The sequence below is a fragment of the Passer domesticus genome, chromosome 8 (assembly GCF_036417665.1).
Source record: "Passer domesticus isolate bPasDom1 chromosome 8, bPasDom1.hap1, whole genome shotgun sequence".
Classification (NCBI taxonomy): domain Eukaryota; kingdom Metazoa; phylum Chordata; class Aves; order Passeriformes; family Passeridae; genus Passer; species Passer domesticus.
The window spans coordinates 25,380,938-25,405,847 of NC_087481.1; the positions used below are offsets into that span (position 1 = coordinate 25,380,938).

At 48.6% G+C, this 24,910-nt stretch overlaps 1 long non-coding RNA gene across 7 annotated transcripts in view; it reads right to left on the reverse strand.

Annotated features, from left to right (window-relative positions):
• LOC135306205 (uncharacterized) overlaps nt 1-24,910 on the reverse strand; it is a 139,054-nt gene that overhangs the window by 97,991 nt on the left and 16,153 nt on the right. For all 7 annotated transcript variants that reach the window (XR_010367037.1, XR_010367033.1, XR_010367036.1 and 4 more), the window contains one exon: nt 2,660-2,744. This is a non-coding gene — a long non-coding RNA (uncharacterized LOC135306205). The remainder of the gene's footprint in view (nt 1-2,659; nt 2,745-24,910) is intronic.

Consider the following 24,910-nt stretch of genomic DNA (forward strand, 5'->3'; position numbering starts at 1 on the left):
TCAGAGCACACCTGGGGAAAACAGCACCTGTCAGGATATCCATCATGTCCCAGGGAGACGTGGGGTCCCCTTCTTCCATCTGAAAGGGCTGCAGGAGCTTTAAGAGAGAGCTTTTCCAAGGGATCCAGCTTCACAGCGCGCTTGGCAGGTTGCACAGCGCTATCCATTATGGCCTGCATGGAGCTGAGGTTTTCCAAAGCTTGCATTTTGCTGCTGGGTTGCCCAAAGACAGTAAAAATCAGTCACAGTCAAGCCTGCATTGACCTTCAGTCAGCAGCTCCAGCACGCCGGATTTGCAGGAGAAACGCTGAGCGCTGCTTCCCTATTCTCTGGGCAAAGTTATTGCATATAAATTGTGTATTGATTAGAGGCAGAAATTGTAAAGAAGCCTCCCTGGGAAAAGTGGAGGGTGGGAAGAAATTCAGGGCCTGACAAAAGAGCTACTTTAATTAGGAAGGGAAGCAAAGCAGTGGGGAGAAAAAACAAACACAACCTCCACTGAAGAGCCTCCCACTCCAGATCTGAAAATCCAAGCAGGAATTGTCTCACTTATAGAAAAGGAATGGGATTTTGGAGCTGGGGAATGGAAACAGGAAAAAGAGCTGGCTTTTCCCCTCCACCCAGCACTGAGGAGGGTGGGGAAAAGAGCAGCTACACTTTCTGCTGCTCCTGGATTTTGTGTGGGGAGCAAGGAACCATGGATCACCTAAGGAGTGTGTAACAGCCGTGCTTAACTCTGCCTTCTAGCTCCAAGTGCTTCAGGGTAATTACACATCTTGGACTTATTAGCTGTAATTACTGGGTTCTGCAATCTGCAGAATGTGTCATTACAGCATGGGCAACCTCGAGCAGTCTAAATAGGATCAGAGAAGTTTCTTGTTTATCCTCAAACTTTTCCTGCCTCGGCGTTAGGTGATGTGCTGCTTCTCCTGCTGGGAAGCCTCACCATGCCCCCAGGACCCCTGCAGCCACCACAGGCTCTGGTTCCTGACCTGGGACACGTGTGGGAACACACACAGCCCGGGCCTGCTGCTGATTAAAGGCTACAGGAGCCTTTAAAACGTTTGGCTCTCTGTCACACAGCCCAAATGTGGTGTTCATAGTCCCAGCACTCCTTTGGATAAGCACCATTACACCAGGAATGGCTGGATCAGCTGCAGGCTCCAGCTCCTGCCTCCTGTCCCTTTGCTGCTGGGCACTGCCAGGACTCTGCCTTCAGCAGGAAAGCTTCTGAATCACACAGCAAGCACAAAATAGAGGATTTAATGGCACTTTGGACCTACGTTAAAACCCTGCCAGCTCATCACAGATGGGACTGCTCAGAGCCAGAACAGGTTCCTGAGGACATCACAGCGTACAGAAATGAACTGGTTTAGGACTCTCCTACCTTCCAGACAGGTTTGTCCCCTCCCCAATTCCTGTGTGAGTCACTTCTCCTTTCGCCCGGGCTAATATCCTGGCTGTGTTTGTCTCCAGTTTTTCTCTGATTTTGGGGACACAGACTGGTCTCCCACCTCCAGGTGGCTGCTCCAGCCCATCCCTGCATGCAGCAGTTCCCCCTTGCAGGTGTCTCACAGCCCAGATCCTACTTTTGCCCCCAAAAGTAAACAGAACCTCTCAGTTAATGTCCATCTCTCTTTCCAGACAACAGCAAGCTGGCAGCTTGGCCAGAGCAGTGGGAAACCTGAGATTCCCACACCTTGGACAATCAGCTTTTGGGTACAGCCCTTCCCAAGGCAGCTTAGCTTTGTTGGAGCAGCTTTTTTCCCAAAATCCCTTTAATTTCACCTCAGTGCACAAAAGGGAAAAGCCAGTCTGCCCATCCATCCCTGAACAGAGGCCTCTCAGATCCAGGCTTTCCTAAAACCCAGGAGGTTGTAGCAAAGGATAAAGACAAGGATAGCCCAAGGATAAAGCTCAAGGATAAAGACAGCTCCAGAAAATTTGTCTCCAGTGTGATGCTTCCAAAGCAAGGGCCACCAGATAGGCACAAATCAGAGAGTGTCACCAAGCCCAGGCTGACCTGGATAAGCTGCAACTGCTGTGCCCAGGTTGTGCCTGACCCATCTTTGAGTAGTTCTTCTTTTTCCACACCATAGGTCTTTACAAAAGCTTGGCAATCCATCTTTATGTGATATAAAAATTTTACTTCCTTTTGGTTCCTCCTTATTGTTTAGGCCAAATGAAAAAAAAAAAAAAAAAGAAAAGAAAAAAGAAAAAAAAAATTGCAAGTGGGAAAAAAAATCAAAACCAAAAGAGTGTGCAAGATATCCTGGACTGAAATGCACCCTTCCTTCCACCCAGATGCAAAGAGGTATCCAATATTAGCATACCTTACTATCCATACTTACTTGGATTAGCAGTGAGCCAGGGTCATGGCAGCACTATCCTCATCCCTAATGCTTATGGAAGTGCCCCAAAAAGCCAGGCAGGTAGAGGGGGGCATCAGGCTCCCCACAGGGCTAGGGGCTACCTGGGATAATCCATCTTTTCCAGAGGCAGCGCGCTCCAGCCTCACTAAGAGAGCTAATGCATCTCTCCAGGACAACAAAATGTAACTGAGCACAACACGAGCAGGAATTTCCATGGCAATTTTTACTGTGAATTACATGTGACTTCTTTTTATGAGCCTCTAACACCCCCTGAAAGCAGCACTCACCTGTGGGAGGCCCGTGGCCACCTTGCACCGGGCCAGCCAGGAGAGCTGTGGTAGTCTAAAACTGGAACATTGTCCTTGTAACCACCTAGGGAGAGAAAGAAAGATAATAAGGTGTGACCATCATTTCCTTTTTGTTTCCTTGGGAACCAGCATCCCATCCCTGATGCAAACAATGGGCTCCCCAAGCAGACAAATTTTGGTTTCTCTTCCCTCTGGGGAAGCATCTCAGGAGCCTCCACTGAAGCCAGCAGGGCTCATTGGGGTTTACACAAATAAAAGAGGGAGGTGTATGGACCGTGGGCTCCACAGGCAGTGCCAGAGGTGCCTGTTAGGGTAGCTCTTCTTATGAAGAAGGATTAGTCTCTGCTCTAAAACTTTTATGTTGTTTTATATATATAATATTATATTCTAAAACTTAAAACTCTTAAGTTTTCTATTATGTGATATTACACACTTTTATTTAAACTACACACTTTGAATCTTAGTTCTATCATTCAATTTTGGAAGCTTTTTCTACAGCCTCAGGTCAAATGCAGTGTTCTCTTGGGGGTCAGTGCCTGTCAGCACAGAAAGCCTAAGATTCTCAGTAAGCAAGCTTCCAACAGGTAGCTCCTGATTTCTGGGCACCAGCCAGCAGGTGAGATGGTCAGGCAAACCAAAAGCATCGCTGATCTTTTTTGCATGCTCAGGATTTTCCTCCTTGTTCCTTTTGCACTGTCCAAGGCTTGGAGATGAGAGTGGATATAATACCAATCATTAGAGGAGCAATTACTTATCTCACAGGAGCTCTGAGAGGCTTAATCAGCTCATATTTGTAAACCAGGATGAGCTGAAGGATGCAACACATGCAAGGAGAAGTGATGCCTCAGGGTTTAGCTTTTATGTTTTTCAGATTCTGTGCTGCTTTAGTGTGTGGGGCTGGGCTTCATATTATGGGATGGTGAGCTCTCTGCACAGAGCAGGGAGACAAAACAATTCCTGCTCCAGCTGGGGACCAAGGACAAATGATCCAGATCTCAAGAGCACAAACAACGTGGGCTGAAGAGAGAAAAACAAGCAGGATGGGACTGCATGGGCTAAAGCTGGAATTGGACAATTCCAATATGCAAATGGAGCAGAACTGATCAAAGTGAGAGATCCGTGATGGGTCGTGCATTTTGTGACCATTTTGGTTCACCTTGGGTGCAGCCCTGGCTGGGCTCTTGTGCTGCCCAAGGTGGATCCATGGAGGTGATCCTTTTGATAAATCCCTGCTTTATTCTTTAGCTCTGTCTGGCCTCTGTTCCAGGCCAGCCTTCACAAGCATCAGAAGGATTGCTCACACCAAAGCCCAGAGCAAGGCAGCTTTGCTGGCTGAGCTCCCCTCTGAGTGTTGCCTCCCCTCACTGGTGGCACTGAGCACGGTGAAGCTGAAAGACCCCTAAGGGAGCATTCCCAGCCCTCAAACCCAGCGGGAACAGACACTAATGACATCCTTCAGAAGTGTAATTAGCCTGCCTTCACTGCGAGGTGCATTAGGGAGAGCTCAGAGGCTCGGAGAAGTGGGCTCCAGTGGGTGAGAGCCAAGGCTCGTGCTTTGAAAGCTGCATTAGGGAAGGGGGGAAAAAAATAGAAAAGAAAACGTTCTAATATTACTTAATTACCCCAAGACATCCTGAGATGTAATTGAGCTTGGAGGACTAAATGAAGGCTGCGCGTGTGAGACCGGCAGAGGCTGATGCATTTATAATGAGACCACTTTGCAAGGCAAACAAGGTCCCCACGGAGGGAGAGGGGGGCAAAGAGGAAGGACAAGAAGGGGGCTGGGCAGGTAATGAGGTGCCTGAAGTTCTACTGGTCTCCACCAGCTTCGTGCAAAGTCCCTTTCCCCTCTGCTCAGGGTTGCAGGCCAGGCTGGATGGAGTGAGGATGGGAAGTGAAGGGTGGGGATGTGGGTACAGAAAACCACAGAATCAACTTGCTCGATGTTTGGATGCTGAAAACCCCATAAAAACCCCTTAGTGCCCAATAAAAAGGGCTATATCACGCTGTCAGAGACATCCCTCCTGCAGATCCAAACCTGAGTCGTTCAGGCATCTCAGCATCCTCCTGGGGAAGCCTCAGGGCAGGGAGTGAGGTGAGACAGAACAATCCATCCTCAGGGCACAGCTGGTCCTGGAGGTGAGAGGGGAAACCCTCCCCAGAGTGGCCACATCCCACTGGAACTGGAATTGAAACCAAGAGGCCAGATGCCAGTCCTGGAGAACATTCCTTTCATCCACGAGGCCCGCTGCATGCACACAAGCCCATTCCAGCCCTGATTTACATACTGTACAGAAGGAGACATTAAAATCCAAACGGTTTATGGTAATTAACGCTCATTTAAATATTATACTGGTAACCATCACTTCCAATTCTTCTCAGCCTTGAAGGGGCTCCATGTGCACGTTCATATGTACAGGGAGATTTTAAAGGGATAATCCATCTTCTCTCCTGATTGCTGCCTTCCCAGAAAAAGGATGTTTAATGTTCATTAATTGTTTCATTTGGAGAAATTACTGTGAAAAGCCACCACAGGAGAGCGGATTTTTTTTTATGATTATTTTTATTTTTGGAAAGAAGGTAATAATGGGGAGCCCTGCCTGTGGCAGGGATGTATTAGCTGAGCATGGCTCTGTGGGGGCTGTTAAAGCCCCGTGATGGGTAACACAGAGTTGCCTGTCACCAGAGGAATGCAGACTGTGGAGATCTAACAACATTTAAGTCTGAACAAATGCCAGATTAATCCTTCTTTCTCCTTTTTCACCCAAGCAGCAGGACTGGGTCGCACGGGAGGCCAAGGGGACCTGTCGAGCACCTTTGATGGGCCTTGCAGTGATCCATCCCTTTGTGATATCAAAAATCAGTGGGGAGTAAACAGACAGTGGACAAATCCATAGGCTGTGGTACAAGATAAAGCTGTGAGGGCTACGGGTGTCCCCGCCCTGTTTTCAAGGCCAGTCAGGCAAGGCGCTGCAATCCAGGGAAAGCTGGACCACAGCATCCCTGGAGGATGAGGAAGAAGAGAAGATGCCCATTGCTGCATCCTTCAGGCTGCAGTCCAGGCACTGACAGCTCTGTCTCTTCCCACCACCTGGGGAGATGCAGGAAGTTCTCCTTGAAGGGAATCAAACAACATCCACTCCAGCACCCACCCAGTGTGCAGACAGCCAGTCCCACTGACCCACAGAGATGCCAGCTCCTTCTGGGAGTAACTCTGGCACAGGATGGGAAAAGGCTGGCATGGCTGCTGTGCCCATATTCACATCTTTCCCAAGAACACAGAGGGGAAGGTGAGACCTGCACGGCCCACCCTGGGGTGCAGCTGTAGGGAGAGCTGCCCTCCCCTCACAGCCCAGAGCAAATAACCAGCAATCCAGCAAGGGCAGTGATCCCTGTTCACACCTCATCAGAGCAAAAACTACCGGGGATATTTGACAGCTTTGTGCTCCCGAACATTGCTCCTCACCCACCGAGCCATGGGAAAGCCTGGGAAGCAGCAGCAGAGCCCAGGAGCTGCTGCAATGCCCCTATTATACTAATGATTTTTTCTGCCCAAACCATCCCAGGTGTGGAGTCTCCCTGATCCCTTCAGGCTTGGACCTGTCCCTTGAACCACAAATCCCATGAGAAATACTCAGGATTTTCTTGCAGGGGACCACCAAGTGATGCTGAGAGAACATAAGCAGGAGCCTGAGCCCATTCCAATCACTTGACAAGGTCTTGCAAGATCCATGTTTGCATTAAAAAGAAATTAAAAGCTTTTCCACTCCACTAGCTTGCCCAAAGCCTGCATACTAAATAGTAAATCCTACCTATGAGGTTGAATAAAATCTTCATTAAAAAAAAAAAAAGAAGCCAGCAGTCATTGAATACATCATGAACAATGACATTGGGGAGGCATTGTTCTTCTTCTGCCTGATGGACCATGCTGAAACACCTGTTTCTTATCGTGGAACTGTTAATAACTGTCACCACCAAAATCAGGGCTGAAAAAGTGTCATTAAGTCAAGTTATTCCAACCTACACCTGACTAGGAGGGGGAAAAATAAAACAGCAAGGAGGAAGAGAGGCAAAACTATGCCTGAGATAAATGTCATAGCATAATTGTCCATGTGTCCCCCCCCCAAAAAAACACCAAAGAAATGCATCTTAGATGGAGATCTTGCTGGCATGAAATACACAGGTGGGTAGCCATAGGCAGTTTTAACTGGTTAACTACAGACATTGACCCTTTCAATTAATTCCCCGGGGAATTGTTTCATTCTAATCATCTCCTAAAGCTGCAGCTTCCCCATAAAGTCACCAGAAAAGCAGATTCTGGTCCTTCCCTTACAGCAGCTGTTAAAGGGATGGTTACCCAGGGGTGTTTAAGGGAATCCTGACTCAGGGAGGAATGAATATCTGAACAACTCCTTAGGAATCACAAGGTCTTTATCTTCTCAAAGAAAACTGGAGCAATGCAAAACTTCAACCCCCTACTTTGCACAGGTCAGGCATGGAAGTAGACCTGAGTTTATCAGTGGAGGGGAAAATCCCTCATTGTCATCTGTTGTGCTGCTCACTGGCTGTATCCACTTGATCTCCCATCACTGTTGAAAGCTTTGCTATAGCAAAAATGGTCATTCCTCCCCAAAATCACAACCAGTCTGAGATTTCCCTCTTCCAGAGCATCACCAAGACTGGGTAAGGCCTCTAAGATCATCCAGTACAGCCATCAGCCTTGTTCAACCTTACAGCAGCACCACCCTGTTCTCAAGTGCCATAAACACACTTTTTTCCAGCACTTCCAAGGGTGGTGACTCCACCACTTCCCTGGGCAGCCTGTTCCAATGCCTGACCACCCTTTATGTGAAGAAATCTTTTCAATCAAAACCTCCCCTGGTGCAACTTTTCCTTTAAGGCCCTGGTTTGGTTCCATTTTGGGCAGTTTCTGCCCAGTGGAACCCAGTTGCCACCCAAAGCCCAAAGCTCAGGAGGAGCTGACATTCACAGGGAGTCACAAGAACGCACTAGAATGTGCTCAACACACAAAAAAAAAAAAAAAAAAAAAAAAAAAAAAAAAAAAAAAAAAGGTCAGTTACCCTGATATTTTCTGTCAAAATGAAAAACTAAGTGGAAATTCTGGCTGAAGCAACTCTTTGCCCTCAGCTTGGGAATCCATGCAGTGACAGCCTGAAAGCTTCACCACACAGAGTGTCTGGATCGAGTCTCTTTATTTATATTTTCTTGAAACATCAGAGCTTATTCCCCCCCCACTTCCCCTTGATCCACAGCCTAGAAGAATTTTAAAAGCATCCACACTTCTCCAGCAGTGCAAGCGCATTCAACAATAAGATGCACCTGAGATGACCTTGAAACAAGCCTAAATTAATCTCTCCAAGGCGAGCCTTGAGCCGCGGTCGGGGCTTTGTAAAGCGGGACACGGCGGAGGACTCATCCTTTATCTTCCTCTCCCTGACAGCCTGAGAAAGGCTGGTTCAGAGGAGCAAAACAAAACACTCACCTGCGTGACAGAATAGTTAACTTCATCCCCCAAAGGCAAATCCTGTTAGCATGTAAAACCAGGAGTGATAATTGTAACCAGTTTTCAACCTTTTGCTGTGGTGGAAATAATCACTTCAGTACCACTGCCTGGCTGCCCAGAGACTCCTTTCTCCACAGATTATTTTAAACTAATCTAGCCACGGGGAGCAGGAGGGAAGGGGGGTGCAAGACTAAGGATGAGGGAATATTTAAGACTGAGGTGGGAGGGTGAGGTTTGGGCAGCCACAAGTTGGTCTGAGCAGCAGCTCTGCTTGAGAAGCAACCCCAAAGCAAAAATCTAAGAAAATGGGTAAAACCAGCCAGATTTCACGCAGATGGATTCAGTCAGGCGAGCCTGGTAAATATATTTTTCTGGGAGATAACAGCTTTTTTTTTTTTTTCAAGACAAAAGCCAATCTTTGTCTTTTGTGAGAGAGCTTGACCATCTGGACTTCAGAAAAGCATCTGATATTGTGCCACATGGGCAAATGATTAGTTAAACTGTAGGAGGGGAACATTACGATAAGAATTATGAATCAAAGAAATGCTTTGCCTAAAAAAATTAAATATATTATAATAGATAATACCAAAAAAGGAGGCAGCCTGGAGAGATTTTGCTGAGCAGGCTGTTCAGTCACCGCTCACATTCAACACTTCCTTAACAACGGGGGACCAACACTCATCAAACTCACTACTCTGGAGGCAAAACAAGGCAAAACAAGGAGTTTTGGCATCATTTGGAAGGAAATGATGCCTCTGAGAACCAGACTGACGGATGTGGAATGACATTCCACGGGACGAAATTCCAGGCCGGGTTTAAAAGACCAGTGGCAAAGGGTGCCAAAGTCAGTGGAGAAGCCCCACCTGTGTGGTTGAGCTTGTCCTAAAACACATCATGGGGCCCTGATGGCAAAAAGGCATCTACAACTCAAAATATTTCCAGGAGGGAAAGGAAAAAACCTATTAACTGCTACCTCAGAAACCCAAAAGGCTGAGGAACAGCTGGAGTATAAATTGGTCTTCCATGCCCCCAGTGCAGCATCTCCAAAGCCAGGTCTTCTCCAGCCCTCTTCAAACACAAGATTGTCTCTGTTGGAACCCAAACCCAAGGATTTCCCACCCTCAGACAGCCCCTTGAAGCAAAGGGATTTCAACAGAAATTAAACTGAATTGACTCTGGTGAATTTTCACGACCAGATACTTTGGGCAAACATTATTAAGCCTCCTTAGGTAATGTAATTAGATGTTCAGCCCCTTTTATCTAAATATTGCACACAGAAAAAAAAATATCCACCATCTCATAAAGTGAGAAAAACGGCTTTTCTTTCTATTTTTTCTTAATAAAGGGTTTTAAAGCCTTCTTTAAGCAGGTGAACATTTCATGAGGAATCCTGGGCTTGTTGTAAGTGCATTTGGATTTCTCCTGAGTAAACCAGGAGACAGATTCAGGTTCTACATCAAAATATGTGACAATAATCCTCTTCAGGTGGCTGCTTGAGGGAAGAGAAGACAGCAGCAAAGGCCTCTAAACAGATAATTACTCAGCTTCACCCAGCAACTTCTGTCTTTATGGGCAAAACCCACTCACTGTGAGCAAGAATGGCCAGAAATTGAGACAAAATGGTTTTTAGTCAGAGGATGTCAACTTGCCAAACCAAGATTTCACACAGAGGGAAGGAAAAAAGCCATTTCAAATGACACATTTATTTACCCAGGCCACAGATTTTTCTGCGTCATCATGGAGTTTTCAGTGGTTTAAAAAAAAAAAAAAACAACAATGAAATAAAAGAAAGAAAGAAAGAAGAAAATAAGAGAAATAAAGCTTCACAGAGCACAAATAACCTGGTATGTTGGGCACTGGCCAGGGATGCAGATGGCTCAGGTTCAAGCCCTTCAAAGCAGGGATTTGTACCTTTCTTTCTCCAACATTCCCAGTGAGGCCCAAGCCATAAACCAATCCTGGGAGTTTCGCTCTCACCTTCTGGTTAAAAAAAAAAAAAAAAGGGGAAAAAAGGTACCTTGGTAGGAAAAACCCTCTCTCTGAAACCTCAGGGAGGACTGTGGGATGAGAAAGAAGCAGGTCCTTTCCCTCCCTGGTTTTGATTACAGCTTATTAGCATCATTGTTTGGTTTAAGACTTCCCATAAAAATTCCATTCCCAGCAAAGACCTCGACTAAAGAGTAAGCAAGCATTAATAGGAGCTGTCTCTCATTAAGAGCAGCTCCCTAAGGAACAGGAGCTCCTGGGTGGGTGCGTGACCATCTCAGTCAAGCCACCATTTAATAACTTTCACCCAGTTTTCACAAAGGGTAGAAATCATGAAATCTTAAGGAAAGCTTAAGGGAAAAAAAAAAGCTGGAGAAAGGAGAAGAACCAACCCCAACCTCTCTGTGAGAACCCACACCGAGGAAAACTGTAGGAGACGAAACTCTGCCTTCCCCCGCCAGCAGCAGCACTTGGCTCTTAAAAAAATTAATAAATTGCTGTCAGTAATGGCCGAGGCTGAGAGGCAGGGAGGGAGAAAAGAGAGGCCTTGGAGCTCCCTTTTCCCAGGTCCTCGCAGCCGGCGGGGTCGAGGGCTTTGCCACCGCCCGCTCCGAGCAGATGGCGTGGACACGCCTGAGCTGGAGAAACCTCCAGTAATGAAACGCCTCTCCCAGAAATTAACTTTAATTAAGGCATGAGCGCTTAATATCTCTGTTTGAGATATTAAACCTTCAGAGGAGACTGTTCCCAGCCTCTCACCTTGCACCTTCCCCGGCATCTCCTCCTTTTCCCTGGTGCTGCCACCCAGCCTCGTCCCCTCCCAGCTGCTAATTTGCAGGGAAACGTGCAGGAACGTCACATCTTAGAGCTCTCCATCCCTCCAGGAAAATTTGACAGGGGGTTCAAAACTTGTTAAGGGGAGGCTGGTGGGAGGAAAGGCACTGACAGACAGTACAATCACATAAGCTGCTTTTCCTCGGGAAACCAGGCTAAAAATAATACCCTGCAATTTGACAGCCTCAACCCAGGAGAGCCACCAACGTGCCAGTGAAGATGAGGAGCAGAGCCTGGATGGGGGCTGGCTCAAGGAAGGCACAGGGACAGCACCCATGAGTCAAAACCACACCCTCAACCCGCAGTGGCACCCACCGTGGCCACTCCAGACACCCATGCCCATCCAAGTGGGCACAGGTACCTGGAATTTCGTGAACAAAAAGGCTCCTGTGAGATCCCCCACTCTGAACCCACAGCTTGCACAGTCTCACCACACTGCTGCTGAATTGTCTAAAAAAAGAAAGGCAGTTTTATGGCCCAAAACTACCAGTGCAAGTGGGAAATCTTGCTGTCACAGACACAATTCCACATCCCGCTCCAGTGATGGAGGAGGGAACCCTTGGGTAGTAATTGCTATGCACGGGCAGGGGGAAGAGATTCTGATAGCTTTTATTATCAGGGTACCCAGACGTAGAAGGAATGCCTGCAATATTTATCCATGTCATCACTTAGAGTAAGTAGCCTGATTTGTCAAACGGAGACAAGATTCAGGGATGTCAATTAGGGGGAGACGGAGGGCGAGGCAGGGGAGAAATCGTGCCCAGGATTCATCGGGGTTGCAGATGCTCTATCCCAAATGTCAGGCACAAAACCACGAGTGGTTTTCACCGGTGAAACACGGGCAGGAAGCCAAAACAAGAGGGTGAGGGCAAGGAAAGGGTCCTGCTTGGAGGTGAGCCCTGTGCCCCCGGGGTGGGTGCGGGCGCTGGCTGGCAGCCCGCAGAGCCGGGGGAGTAGGAGGACCAGGAAGGTTTCCTTTGACTGCCCTCTAATGCCAGGTAGAGGGAAAGAGGGATGGGCGCTGCAGGGCATGGCAGGAACCTGCCCTTAGAAAGGCAGCAGGACTCGGGAACAAACCCTACAGCGAGGTGAGAAATGCTGCCCTAAACCTCATGGAGCTGCCCTAAACCTCACGGAGCCCAGAACAGACCAGGGACTGAATTGCTTTTCTGGAGCAAACACTGCTGATCCCACTCTGCACCCTCACAGGGTATTTCAGACCACTGTGACTGGCAGGGATTGCCCTTTTTCCACAGAAATCACTCACCCTGCACAGAAATGATGGACAAAAGTATTATTGAAGGCTGGGGTGGGTGCTCCCTTTATCCCAGCTGTTGGAAGCTTGTCCAGGAAAACTCTCCTCCATGTAAGCCAAGGCTTCCCAGCAGCAGAACCACTGAGGCTGAGGAGTGTCAGAGTTTGGTTAAAAGCTAGCAAATTCCAGCCTCCAAAAACCCCCTAAATATTAACTGCCAGCCTAAAAACCAGCCTCCAGTAATGCCCATCGCTGGTGGCACCAGGCAGGAGAAAGTCCCTCGTGGAGCAAAGCAACAGAGGGTGACAGCTCCACCCTTGAGACCACAGCTGTGGGGAGAACTTTAAGCAAAGCTCCCCAGATGTTTACACCCCTGGATTTTTGCCTTGCTGCTTCCCCCAGCCCAGCAACAGGTGACAGCAATGACCTGGGAAGCGATTTTCTCAGGCAGAAAATACCCAGCACCTTTCAGGAGTGCCAAGAGTGTCCCCCTGTGCCAAAGTCACCACGAGGAGCCCTGCAGGGGAAGGAGCAAAGGCCTGAGCAAAGCCAAGAGGGAAATGCTGACACCGGGATTCGTCTTGCTTAACTTAATAACTGCGGACACCAACATGTGAGCTGCTCATTCCACACGCCTGTCTGTGGGTAATGAAGAGAAATGGGCACTGCTAGGACACAAATCAATGGCAGGGGATCAAACCTGAGCTGGAAGCACTTGTACAGGGAAGTCGTGGCCATGGCCATCGAACTGTCCGTGTGGAGCAAATCCCTGCCAGAAATTTGGGGGACAGCAGAAGGAAGTGGCCTGGGAGCAAGATGAGTCTTCACGAGGGGAGAGCTGATGTCTGGAGACAGCCGAGGCTGGCAGGCGAGCACCCACACGCTCCCTCCTCTCCATCAGACATGAGTGCCCGCCTCCCACCTCTGGGGGCCGGCCAGGAGGGAAGAGGGATGACAGACACATTAGCACCTTCTTCTTCTTCTTGACAGCTTGTTTTTGTCCCAGCTTTCTCCTCCTTCCCTAATTGTTTCCTTTTGATTTAGAGACTGCAGCTGAAACAAGGGGTCCATGGCCACCAACTCCTGCCTTGGGGCTGAAGAGGGGGAAAATTACTGAGGACTCGAGCTTGTTCTTGTCCTTGCATCAGAAAGGCAGGAGTTTCCCTCCAGAAACATTTGGTGCACGATTTTTACCGTAAAGGGGGTGAAATCAGAGTTCTCCCAGAGAGGCAGTGGGTACTCCATCCCTGGGAATATTCAGGACGAGGCTGGATGAGGCTTTGAGCAGCCCTGTCCATGGCAGGGGATTGGACTTCAAAGGTTGCTTCCAACCCAAACTATTTCATGATTCTCTAAATCTTCAGGCCACACCTGAGAGTTACAAAACACAACACTGGGACTTGAGGCTGTTCAGGGAGACCAGAAGGGGTTGGTGGACAACATCTAGAGTTACTCAAAAACCAGCACGAAAATACATGGAAATCTAAAAGGAGTTTGTTTTCCAACCTGGAGGGCCCCTCCACCTGCCTGGGCACAGAGCACAAATCTCTGAGATGCTCCTTTAAATTAATCCATGGGAAGGGACTCATGAAGCAGCAGAAGGTCAGCGAAGGTGATGCAGACCAGTGGTTTGGAGAATTCTTGTTCTGGCTGATAACTGAAGATCAGGAAGGAAAAGGGCCCAGGAGAAGGAGTCAGTCTCCACCTGGAAGGCTGAACACAAGCACAGCCCCTGCAGGGTGTAAAATGTTCCTCTGCCCCGTTCCAGCCCTGCCACCAGCATCCCTTCAAGATTTGGGGCACCACAAGCAAGCAGCCACAAAGATCAGCTCCCTGCTCACTTCCAAACCACCACAGCACACACAAGACATCAAAACAGCACCCAAGGGAAGAGCCAGCAGCCCGATGTCCCACTGCCATGGGACATGAGCTAGGTTGAAAGGTCCCTCCACTCTGCAGCCTCCCAGCCAGCAGAGCTGCAGTGCCCCGAGGGACCAGCTCAGAGGTTTTCCGAGCCCATACATTTGTATTAAATGGTCTGTTAGAGATTTGCTGGTGGTTCTCAAGCTCTGACAGCCTTGTTTTTATTTCAGTTGCCTTTGAGCCACCTCGGGAAATTTTCATATATAAATATGGAAATATGCAAAACCCCACAGATTTACAGGATCCGACACTGAGCTTTGAACGAATCCCCCGTGATCTCATCTTCTGCTGGGCCCCCTCCCACAGCACCCTTTCCTCCAGCGTGGCCACTCCATGAGGAGAGATAATCCTCCCCAGGCAGCTCTGGCAACACATCCACACTCTCCTGTGCCTCCCAGCCCTCCTTTGCCCCAGCTGGGACAGTGCCCTCTGCTCCTCTCCCATAACGGGGTCGTGCTGTGCCCATCCCTGGCAGCGCTCAGGGCCAGGCTGGATGGGGCTCTGAGGAGCCTGCTCTAGTGGAAGGTGTCCCTGCTCATGGAATGGGTGTTGGAATTAGATGTTCTTTAAACAAAACCATGTTCTTCTTCCAAACCGTTTCATGGTTCTGTTTGGATTTTATGATCCGTTTTTGAGCTGGACAGGGCGAGGCAGCCCTGGGGATACAAGAACAGTGGCAAAGCAGAGGAAAATCCACGCTGTGCTGCTGTAGGAAAAGCCTTGGTCAGATCCTCTGTGGCTTCAGAGGAGACAGACCCAAGAAAAAAATCTGTTGGACACGCAACTCCTACAGGGAAAAAACCTCTTCTCTCTGCAGTTGCCACTACAGGAAAGCCCTGCTGTTGCTTCAGGGTTAAATCAGAAACTAAAAGCTCCATCTCTCACCACTCTCCATCCCTGCCCAGCTGTGCCTGAGGACCACAAAGCTTTTGTGATGGGAGCCAAGGGCAAGCTGAGGTTTCTTTCTCCTCTGAGAGGCAGACAGCAAAAGGCAGCACATCCCTGGGGATGCAGGCCCTTGGCACAGGGTGAGCTCCCAGTGATTGTTTTGGACTGAAAACCCTCAGGGTCTGCTTGGAAAATGCCTTTTCTGTTTCTCAAACCACTCCTGGAGCAGCTGAGCACGACAAAATCCAACCCTGAGCTCCTGACAGCAGAAAACCCCCCTGAAACCTCATTCCCCCTGGACAGGGGCACACGGATCACCGAGAGAGAGGCAGGGCTAGGGGCTCATCCAAGCTGCACAGCCTCTGCCATCCCACACACATTAAAAACCACGCTAAAAATAAAATCAATCAATCAATCAAAGTTAGAGCAGTGGTGGCCTATATGTGGCTGATGCATACCCTGGGTTTAAGTGAGTGAAAATCTATTAAAAAGTGTAATAATATGTATTTGTTAGTAGAGTGTTAAAGAAGGGCCAGGGTTGATTTCTTAAGCACAGGCAATGCCTCCTTTGTTTAACAAACAAAAAGCTCAAAACACAAAACCTCTTTGCCTGGGAGATGGCAGCACCACTTCCTCACCGAATTCAGCACTCCACTATTTGGTATGATTTTTTTTTTTTCCTTTTGGCTTATTTTCTGCATCAAGAGAATTTCAATTCCCTCCAAAAGCAACTTGATAAAGATGATAAGAATATAAAAAAGTGGGGGGAAAAGTGTTGGTGCAGCTTTTCCTGAAGGAGATGCCTACGAACAGCTGTACCGGAGCATGTAATTCTTTCAGATAAAATGTATTCGTTATTTTCTTAGACACTTTAAATTTAAACCCACAAGTTTGGTGTTAGGCCTGCAGTTGGTTGTCAGATTGACACATCCTGATTAACCAAGGAGAATTAACCTCTCTGGGTGCAGAGAAAGCTGATTATTTCAAATAAATCAAAGATTCCTTCCCACTTCAGCTCACATGGACAGTTGGCTATTTTAAGTCGATCCACACAAATACTTTTTTTGGCTGCACATGTCCTGGCATCCGTGGCTTTGCTAAGCTGCTCTGCCAAACCCTGGGCTTTTCCTGCAGCCACCTTGAGCCAGAGCCTTTCCCCTTGCCAGAATTCACTGGGGGGAGTCTAAGGCAGGGCGGGGCACTTTGTCAGCCCCCAGCTGTGTCTGCCCAAACCTCTGCCACATCTCCATCACCCCTTTCCCAACGCCTTCCACCATCTCCCATTTCCTCCCTCGGCATGAATCCTGCCACTACGGATTTGTGACACCATTAGCTCTTGCTGTCACCAGAGCTGACAATTCAAAAGGCCCTCGAGAGCTGTCTGCAGAAACACAATAAATGAGATCTCTTAATTAACGCCTCCCTTAACTAAATAAATTAATTTTATGCAGCTGATATGTCGCGTCTTCGCAGTTTGAGGGTGACTGAGTAGCTGGAAACGTCCCTCTCCTCGGAGCTATTGCAAAGACTTTTTTTGCTTGATAGTGTTTCTGTAAACAAACCCGGCTCCGAGGTGGCTGCTGGAGGGAGGGAGGCTGCTGGAAGCAGGCCAGCTGGCATCCCTCTGCCCCAGCATCCCTCTGCACCCAGGCTCCCAGGAGAAAGCCCTCACCTGGACCAGGGAGGGGAAGAAACCCCTCTGCAACAGGAGGGATGTGGGATGTGGAGTGCTGCATCCTGGGTGGATGCAGAGACAAGGCAGCTTCCCCTCCCTGGAGGAAAACCAGCTGCAGCTGTGCCAAAGCATGGAGAAAACAGCCAAGAAAGAATGCCTCACCTTCCCAGTGACGGCTCCTGAGCGCAGTCCTGCAGTGGGAGCCACAAAACCTAACCATAAAGATTAAAGCAGAAAGGACCTGGGCACGTGAGAATTGGGATTTCAGCCCTCCTGTTGGACAGAGCAGATCCCCACCCTCACAAAGAGCTCCCTACTTAAACAGAAATGTGGGAAATGGCTCCACACCCAGACTTCACATCCAGCATGGATCCACTCGGTGTGGCACAGATTACATTTTCCACCCACAGACATCCTCCTCTCCAAATCCACCCTCCTTTCAGCGCAGGTGATACAGGCACACTGGGTCCAAAGGTGGCCTTTTCCTTCCCCTCTTTTCCCTTTTTTCTCTCCCTTTTAACTCAATAGGGAAGGAAGGAAGGAAGGAAGGAAGGAAGGAAGGAAGGAAGGAAGGAAGGAAGGAAGGAAGGAAGGAAGGAAGGAAGGAAGGAAGGAAGGAAGGAAGGAAGGAAGGAAGGAAGGAAGGAAGGAAGGAAGGAAGGAAGGAAGGAAGGAAGGAAGGAAGGAAGGAAGGAAGGCTGGCTGGCTCTGGTCAGGATGCCCACAACATGCTCTCTATAAAGCAGCCACATGATAAAAGCCTCCTCTCTGGCCTTTGATGGCTGGGGAAAAGGAAAAACAAACCAAACTTGAAAGCTTGCCACTAAAAAAGACATTCTCCTCCAGGTCTGAATCGCCAGCACAGCTTTTGGTGCTTGAAGAAATGTGATAATCCAAGGGAACAGACTCAAGGCCAAAATCAGATTGTATTACCCAGGTTATCACCGGGGCACCCTGCAGAGATGCAGCCAAGAATTATTTCCTCCTCACTTTCTTTTGCCTGGTGGAGCATGACAGAGAGAAAAACTCTTCCTATTTTCATTTTGGTTTTTTTTTTTTTAAGGAAAATAATTAGATTTTTCAAGAGGCTTGGATTTAAAATCAATTTCCCAATTAAAAAGCGTAAGGTTTATAGTTGGTGTAGTTTGTTTGCCTTCTGGGATCGATGCACAACCCACAAGTGCCATTGGTGTCACTATTTGGACAAGAACTCTTTAAGTAACCTTTGGGGGAAGTGTTTTCCTGCTCAAAAACAGTTTAAAGGATGGATAACAAAAAAAAACAAAAAAACAATGCTCCTGCCAAGTACAACCACACCAGGCAGATAATATTGAAAGGTATTAAAAAGCAATGTCCACTTTCTTTGCAGGAGCAAGGAAAACAGCCTCCAAAAAATGAGAGATTGGAGGAGATGGGTTCTCTGATGTGCATTAAGGGGCTGGTTAACTCCAAATTCCTCCCCTGAGGGGCACCACCAGCACCTTCTTTTTGCCCAGCTCCCTCCAAAGGAATTGGTTCAAGGCTAAACTCTCTTATCACCTACAAGCAGAGCCTGACCTCTGCCAGGTCCTATTGCTTTGGGGTAGGGTCCTGTTACTCTGGTGGTTCAGAGCTAGAAGCTGATTATTGCGAGCCAGGAAGGAGCATTCTGACTTTTGTGGTGTTTACAGCTTTTATCACAGAAAAATCCACCTGCACCAGCTGTAAAAACAGATAAAATCTCCCAGCAAAGCCTGCTCTCCTCAAGATCCCCTGTCACTAATAAGTCCCTGTACTCTCTGGGAATGTCCCCCCACAAGCTCTAAGGTTTTCTACCAGTTTAATCTGGCCTGTGATCCTGGCTTAGAGGAGCTCTGGAGACAACCTGAATGCTGACAGCACGGCACAGCCAGGGTCAGATCAATGCTTCCATCATCTCAGCAAAGACCAAGGGGAGAAGGAAGACAAGCAGGTTAAAAAGCAATTTTATATCTTTTTTTCATGTAGCAGGGGAGATTTTTCACACACAGAGCACAGGAAGCTCCTTCATGGCTGCGTTTTCACTTCCTTCCAGGCATCGGGGAGATTTTGTCCCCTGCAATGTAAAGTAGATGTGGAGGTGGCCCAAAGACAACTTGGAAGGAGGACAGGGAGTGGAGTCAGAAGCAGTGAGTGGTGCTGAGGGAGCTGCAGGAGCCCGAGGGCGAGGAGATGTTGCAAAGCCATCACAACGAAGTGAGGTTGTTGGAGGAGGGATGCCGGGGGTTGGCACCCGAAGGGAATGAGACTGCACACAGCCTCCAAGTCTTTTAGGCTTTCTCAGAGCCCCGGTGCCACCAGAGAGCATTTGATGAGCTGAAAAAAAAAAACCCTCACCTTGCATTTTAAAAAGTGTCTATCTCCTGCAGCCCAAGAGGGAAGAGTGGTGGAGGAGGGAAAAGTGCAAACACCCCGTACAAACTGCAAGGGAAGGAGGGAATGGGGAGACAGGCAGAACCTCAGGCTTGACTCACACCTATTGATGGAAATTAGATGAATTTGCCTGCAACTGCCTCCTTCCCACACTTTTTTTCCCCTCCCAACTCATCCTTTGATCCTTCTCACTCAAAGAACCCCTAATTCTTGTGGACATATTTTGCCACAGCTTGAGAAGACACCGGGGATCAGCAGGAAGGGATCTCTCCCCCCAGAAAAGGAGGGGAAAGCTCCTTTTCTCATCTCTGAGTGAAAGGCCTGGTCCCACCTAAATCCCAGGGCCAGAAGCTGTGACTAGCCCTGTTTTCAGCAGCTTTTTGACCAGGATATTCCTCCAAACAAAGAGGGAAGATCCTCCGGCTGCCAGCGAAGGAAGAGTTTCTGGTTAGAAATTTTTACAAATTTCTTGCTTCCACAAGAGAGGGAGAAATTCACTGGAGTTCACTTTTCAGTGAAAAAAAGCTCTCCCCAAGATAACCTGGAGTTCTGAGGGGAAATAAACCGAGGGACAAGGGCGTGTGGGACTGCTGGAGGGGACGAGAGCTCCTGCACACGCTGCCATCACCGGTGTCTGGGTGCCCTGAGATGACATTACCACTTCTATCCTCATCTCTCCTTTCCAATTCCCAGGGAGTGAAGTGAAAAAAGAAGTTTTTGAGGGGCAGACAAGTGCAAGTGCACTTTGACAGCACTACCAACACAGTGCCTGCTGCCTGTGTTCATTGGGGCAGCGAAAAGCAGCAGGAACAACCTCAGGGAGAGGCACGGGAAGACTGTGGCATGTGCAAGACCTGGTGTCCCAACCCTACTGACACGGTGCCCCTTGCCCCCTCCACTCAAGATGGGATGTAACCCCTTTATTTGAGGATTTACCAGGCACAAATGCATTTGCTGCCTCTGTTTCTCCCTCCCTAAGTCAGTCTCAGCTCTCAGCCTCACTGGCTGCTTGAGGACAATGTTTAGAAGCCCACAAATTCCTTTTTCTTTGTTTAAGTAATTTTTAAAACCTGTTTTTTGGTTCCCTGCTGCCTTCATGGACACATCTCAGCTAAAACTGTGGTTCCAATGACATATCATTCATCCAGGGCCTGAGAGGGAGCAAAGAAATTGTTCACTCACTCTCCAGACAAGCACAGGAAAGCCAATATTCCCTCCCATTCCTGCTGTTCCATTAAACTAATTTTATGCATGAGGTGAGATCGCATCTTTCCTAAAAATAATAGTAAGAATAATTGTAATGAGTACATTTTTCTCCAGTGACAGCACCAGTGATGGTGTTTTGCTTTACCACAAAGTAGACTTTTCCAGAGAGCACATCTGAAAGCTGCCTGCTTAAAAATGCACCAGGAACAGCCAGAATTAGAGGATGTATGAAGCTTCCTGGGTTATTCCCGAGCAGAAAGGTTAAGGAATCACACAAACTTCTTTCCAAAGCAGTGGATCAATACCTGTAGGATCCACACACACAAGTGGAATGAGGGCATGAACTAAGACCCCTGAAGCAGAGGTTCACAGCTACTAACTTTGGGGAGAATTAGGCTTTATCAAATGCAAACCAGGACTCTGGACACAGATACCAGACAGCACCCCACGGAAAAAGCCCAATATCCAAAGTGAGTGCAGGAATCTCCAAGTCCCACCTCACCCGCAGAGAGCTCAAGGATGACTCCACTCATTCCTGCCAAGCCCCAGCTGTAATGGAGAAGGGGAGAGGGGAAGACAAACAGATAAATCAAGTCCTTGCAGAGATGCCAAGAATTGCAGAAGTAGCTTTGGGGGCAGAGAGCACATTACAAGGAGACATCTCAGGAGAGAGCGTGACTGTGCCACGCAAGAAGGATGGGGGGAAAAAGCTTTTAGCACCTGTTTGCTTGCACTTATAAATAAGAAAAGAGGCAACTGCAGTTACAGAGGGACTAGACACCAATGTATCCTCGAATCCTGGTTGCTGTCCCCTCGGTGAACTCCACACTTTGCTGCAGCTGCCAGAGGAGGGAAGAGGCGCGGGGATGGAAGGGATCGCATCCCGCTTCCTGCCGAAGGCGGCGCGGGGGAGGCGCAGCTCCAGGCACACAGCAGACACGGCTCCCAGAAAGGAAAGCTGAGAAACATAGCACCTATAATTAGAGGGTAAGAGGAACAAATACAACAGCAGAATTAAAGGCAGCGAGAAGTCCAGAGCAGAAAAGCAGAGCTCCAGCACGGGCAAGTTTGCAGCATTTGACCAGCCCTGGAACCTGGTTTGCTCTGCCAGGGTGATGCCTTGTGTAGGCTGACCTAGAACAGAGACCAAACAGAGCTAAAGAATAAAGCAGGGATTTATGAAAATTATCTCCTCCATGGATCCACCTTGGGCAGCACAAGAGCCCAGCCAGGGCTGCACCCAAGATGAACCAAAATGGTCACAAAATGCATGAGCGCTCATGGGGTCTCTCACTTTGATCAGCTCTGCTCCATTTGCAGATTGGAGTTAATTGTCCAATTCCAGCTCCAGCCCATGCAGTCCCATCCTGCTTGTTTTTCTCTCTTCAACCTGCGTTGTTTGTGCTCTTGGGCCTGAGATCTGGATCATTTGTCCTTGGTCCCCAGCTAGAGCAGGAATTGTTTTGTCTCCCTGCTCTGTGCAGAGAGCTCACCATCCCATAATATGAAGCCCAGCCCCACACACAAAGCAGCACAGAATCTAAAAAATATAAAAGCTAAAAACCTGAGGCATCAAGGGCACTCAGCATTCCCAACCAGAGGAGTTCACACATCCACGAGGATGAGGAGGGCCTGGCTAACAGAGCAACCCTGAGCACCCAGCCAGTGGGATATAGGAAAAAGCCCTTTCCCACAAGCAGGGATGGAGATGCTTCCTCCAGCATTTGCTCCCAGGGCTGAATATGTTTAGCAGTGACTGCAGAGAGCTATTACAAGCAAGGTTATGGACACTGAGGTCCCTGATTAAAGATCTGGACGTGCTGTGCTAAGGAGGGCATCTCTCTATTTGCAACCCACACACAAGGTCACAGAGCACAGGTTCCTCCAGCCAGAGGCCAGAATAAAACAGCTGTTTAACACAAAGGGGTGCCCAGACCTCCTTTTGTCCCTGCCACGGGGTGCCCTGAGCACCCCAGGCTTTGTTTTAGGTGGTTATGACCCAGAGGCAGCTGTGGCCTCCACACCTCCCCACCAGACAAGCCCAGCTGAATCAGCAGGGTCCCTGTCCTCTTTGGAGACCTGTGTCACTTGGCTTTGCACCATCTTGCAGGAAAGGCCACTGAAGAGAGCAAAGGCCTGAATTATAACAAGCAACAAAGACCTGAGAAGGGAGAAATACAGCAAAGCAATTTGCAAGCCCAGTTCTCTGATCACGAGATGGACAGAGAGCCATTGCAGCACACACAGACATCTCTTGGCTTTCCCACTGCAGAATTCTGGGGTTTTTTCCTGTAGGAGAAAGTTAAGGCTGTTGGCATCCAGCATCAGAGGGCTGTGCTTTGGATTGAAGACACTGAACACCAGCTCCTCACTCCCACTCGAGGGTGAGACAGAGCTGGAAGAGTTTGTTCCCTCTGGTGTGAAGTTACCCCTGTAACCTCTTCTCATCCGGAGACTCGAGCAAGGCCGTGCCAGAGATTTGACACCACAAGAGGCAAGGACCACAAGCAGTGCTGGACAAGCTGACTTCCCTGTCACTGCCTGGACTCAGAGCAGAGGAGAAAACCGGCTGTGACAGCCCAGCAAGTGCAGCAGTGAGGGCGTGGAGCAAAGCCAAGGCACCGTGACCTCCCCGTCCTGTTGGGGAGAGCAGCAGGACAGGGGAGCAGCCCTGGCTGGATCAGCCTCCTGGCTAATTGCACTAGCACACAGAGAGAAGCCACACCATCAGCTATTCCCCAGTTATTTTTAGCAGCTGATGACTCTCCTGGAAGCACGCCACGGTGGCAGGTCACAGGGATGACTACAGGAGGGACAAGCACGGCCCCTCTGCCAGGACCGTGCCAGCAGCGGTGGATGCCAGCCCAGGTTTGAGGGAGCTGCTGATAAAGGTGCCAGCTGCCATCCCTCCAACCTCATCCTCTCTTTTTCCTCTCACCTGGGGAGCACTGGGGTCTCCCTGCTGCCAGCTCTATCCTCGTGTATCCAGAGGGGATGCTGGGCTGGCAGCACTGGCATGGAGAGACCCCTTCCTCCAAAACACAGACAAGAGTCCATAATGAGCACTGAGGAAGGAGAGAGGGCATTTATCCTGCAATGGGCTAAAGACCACAGGAAAAGCCCTATGAGTCACGTCCTGGGGTGAACTGGCAGCTGCTTTGCAGCACCTGCAAGGCAAAAAACCAGCTGGGATCACCATTCCCACAGCCCTGGCCAGCACCTAAGTTGCCTTGGCATCTCTCTACACTGCTGCTGGCCATCAGGAGAAGGAGCCCAATGTTTCAGGAGGGATTAGGCTGAAAACTAATGACCTTTTCCTTTATGCTACCAGATTAGACACACCAGAGAGGCACGAAGGAACGCAGCTCCAGGAAGGAGCTCAGCCAGGTTTTCTATCTCATCTAACATATTTCCCCCAAAACAGTGTCCAGGACAGCATCCCAGAAGCAATGCAGCAGGGTGAGGGCAGTGGGAAGTGGAGCAGAGCAGCTGGAGCTGAGCACAGCATTTCCCCTGGGTTTGAATTTCCACAGGATTATGGATATACTTTCCACCTGCACCCAGGGAAAACGCTCCCATGCTGGGCTGGTAAAATCTCCATGTGGAGGCACCCCAACCAAGCAGAGCCAAGGTAATGCTGAATAAATAAGGAGAGGGCATGAGAATTTCAATATTCCTTTAGAACCCAAACCAACAAAGGCAGGAGCTGAGGAAGAAAATGGGATATTCAGTGCTTTGAAGCCATTCTACAGATGTGTGATGCAAAGGGCTTAATCTGGGGGGAAAACAAGGCACAGCCAACTGCCTTGTACTTGGCTTATAAGGTTATAAGTTTTAGCACTCAGTTGCTCCCCAGCATAGGCACACTTTGCTGAGAAATTCCCCATTTTTACCCTTCCTTCAATGATTTATTCAACTTTACCTGCAGCCCAATTACACAGCGTTAAGGGAGTAAAAAACCTTGATGCATGCAAACTGTTGCTTTACTAAATTAGTTTGGTCGGTTGCATTGTTTAGGATTATTATTTTAATGCATTCTGATCTGATATCTGTTCTATTTTGCTCTACTAAAAAAAAGGACTGATAAGAATGAATCTCAAACCTGCAGTAAGGACAGGGTTTAGCAAAAAATGGGCATTAAGGGGGTTAGAAACACAAGTGTTTGAGCTGTGAAGCAGTGAGGAAATGAGGTGAAGCATCACAGTGAAGGGGGTTTATTTCCCACCTCCCTCCCTCCCCAACTTCCCTACTGATCCTGATAACTAAATATATAATTGCAATTAACTGCAGGCAGAGTAAAGTTCAAGTAGATGCACTTTGCAGTCCTTTGGCAGAGCTGTGTGCATGCAGGAGGCAGCAGTAGCACTAGCCCTGCTCCCTCATCAAGAGGAATTGTCTGGATATCGGATGGAGCACGCACGTGGCTCGGGTTAAGCTGTGACACTCGGAGAATGTGAATGAAGACAGGAGTTTTTAAAGGCCTTAGAAGAATTAGGCACCCAAAACACACAGGCTGGCATTTAATTCCCCTGAAAACCCGGTATTTCA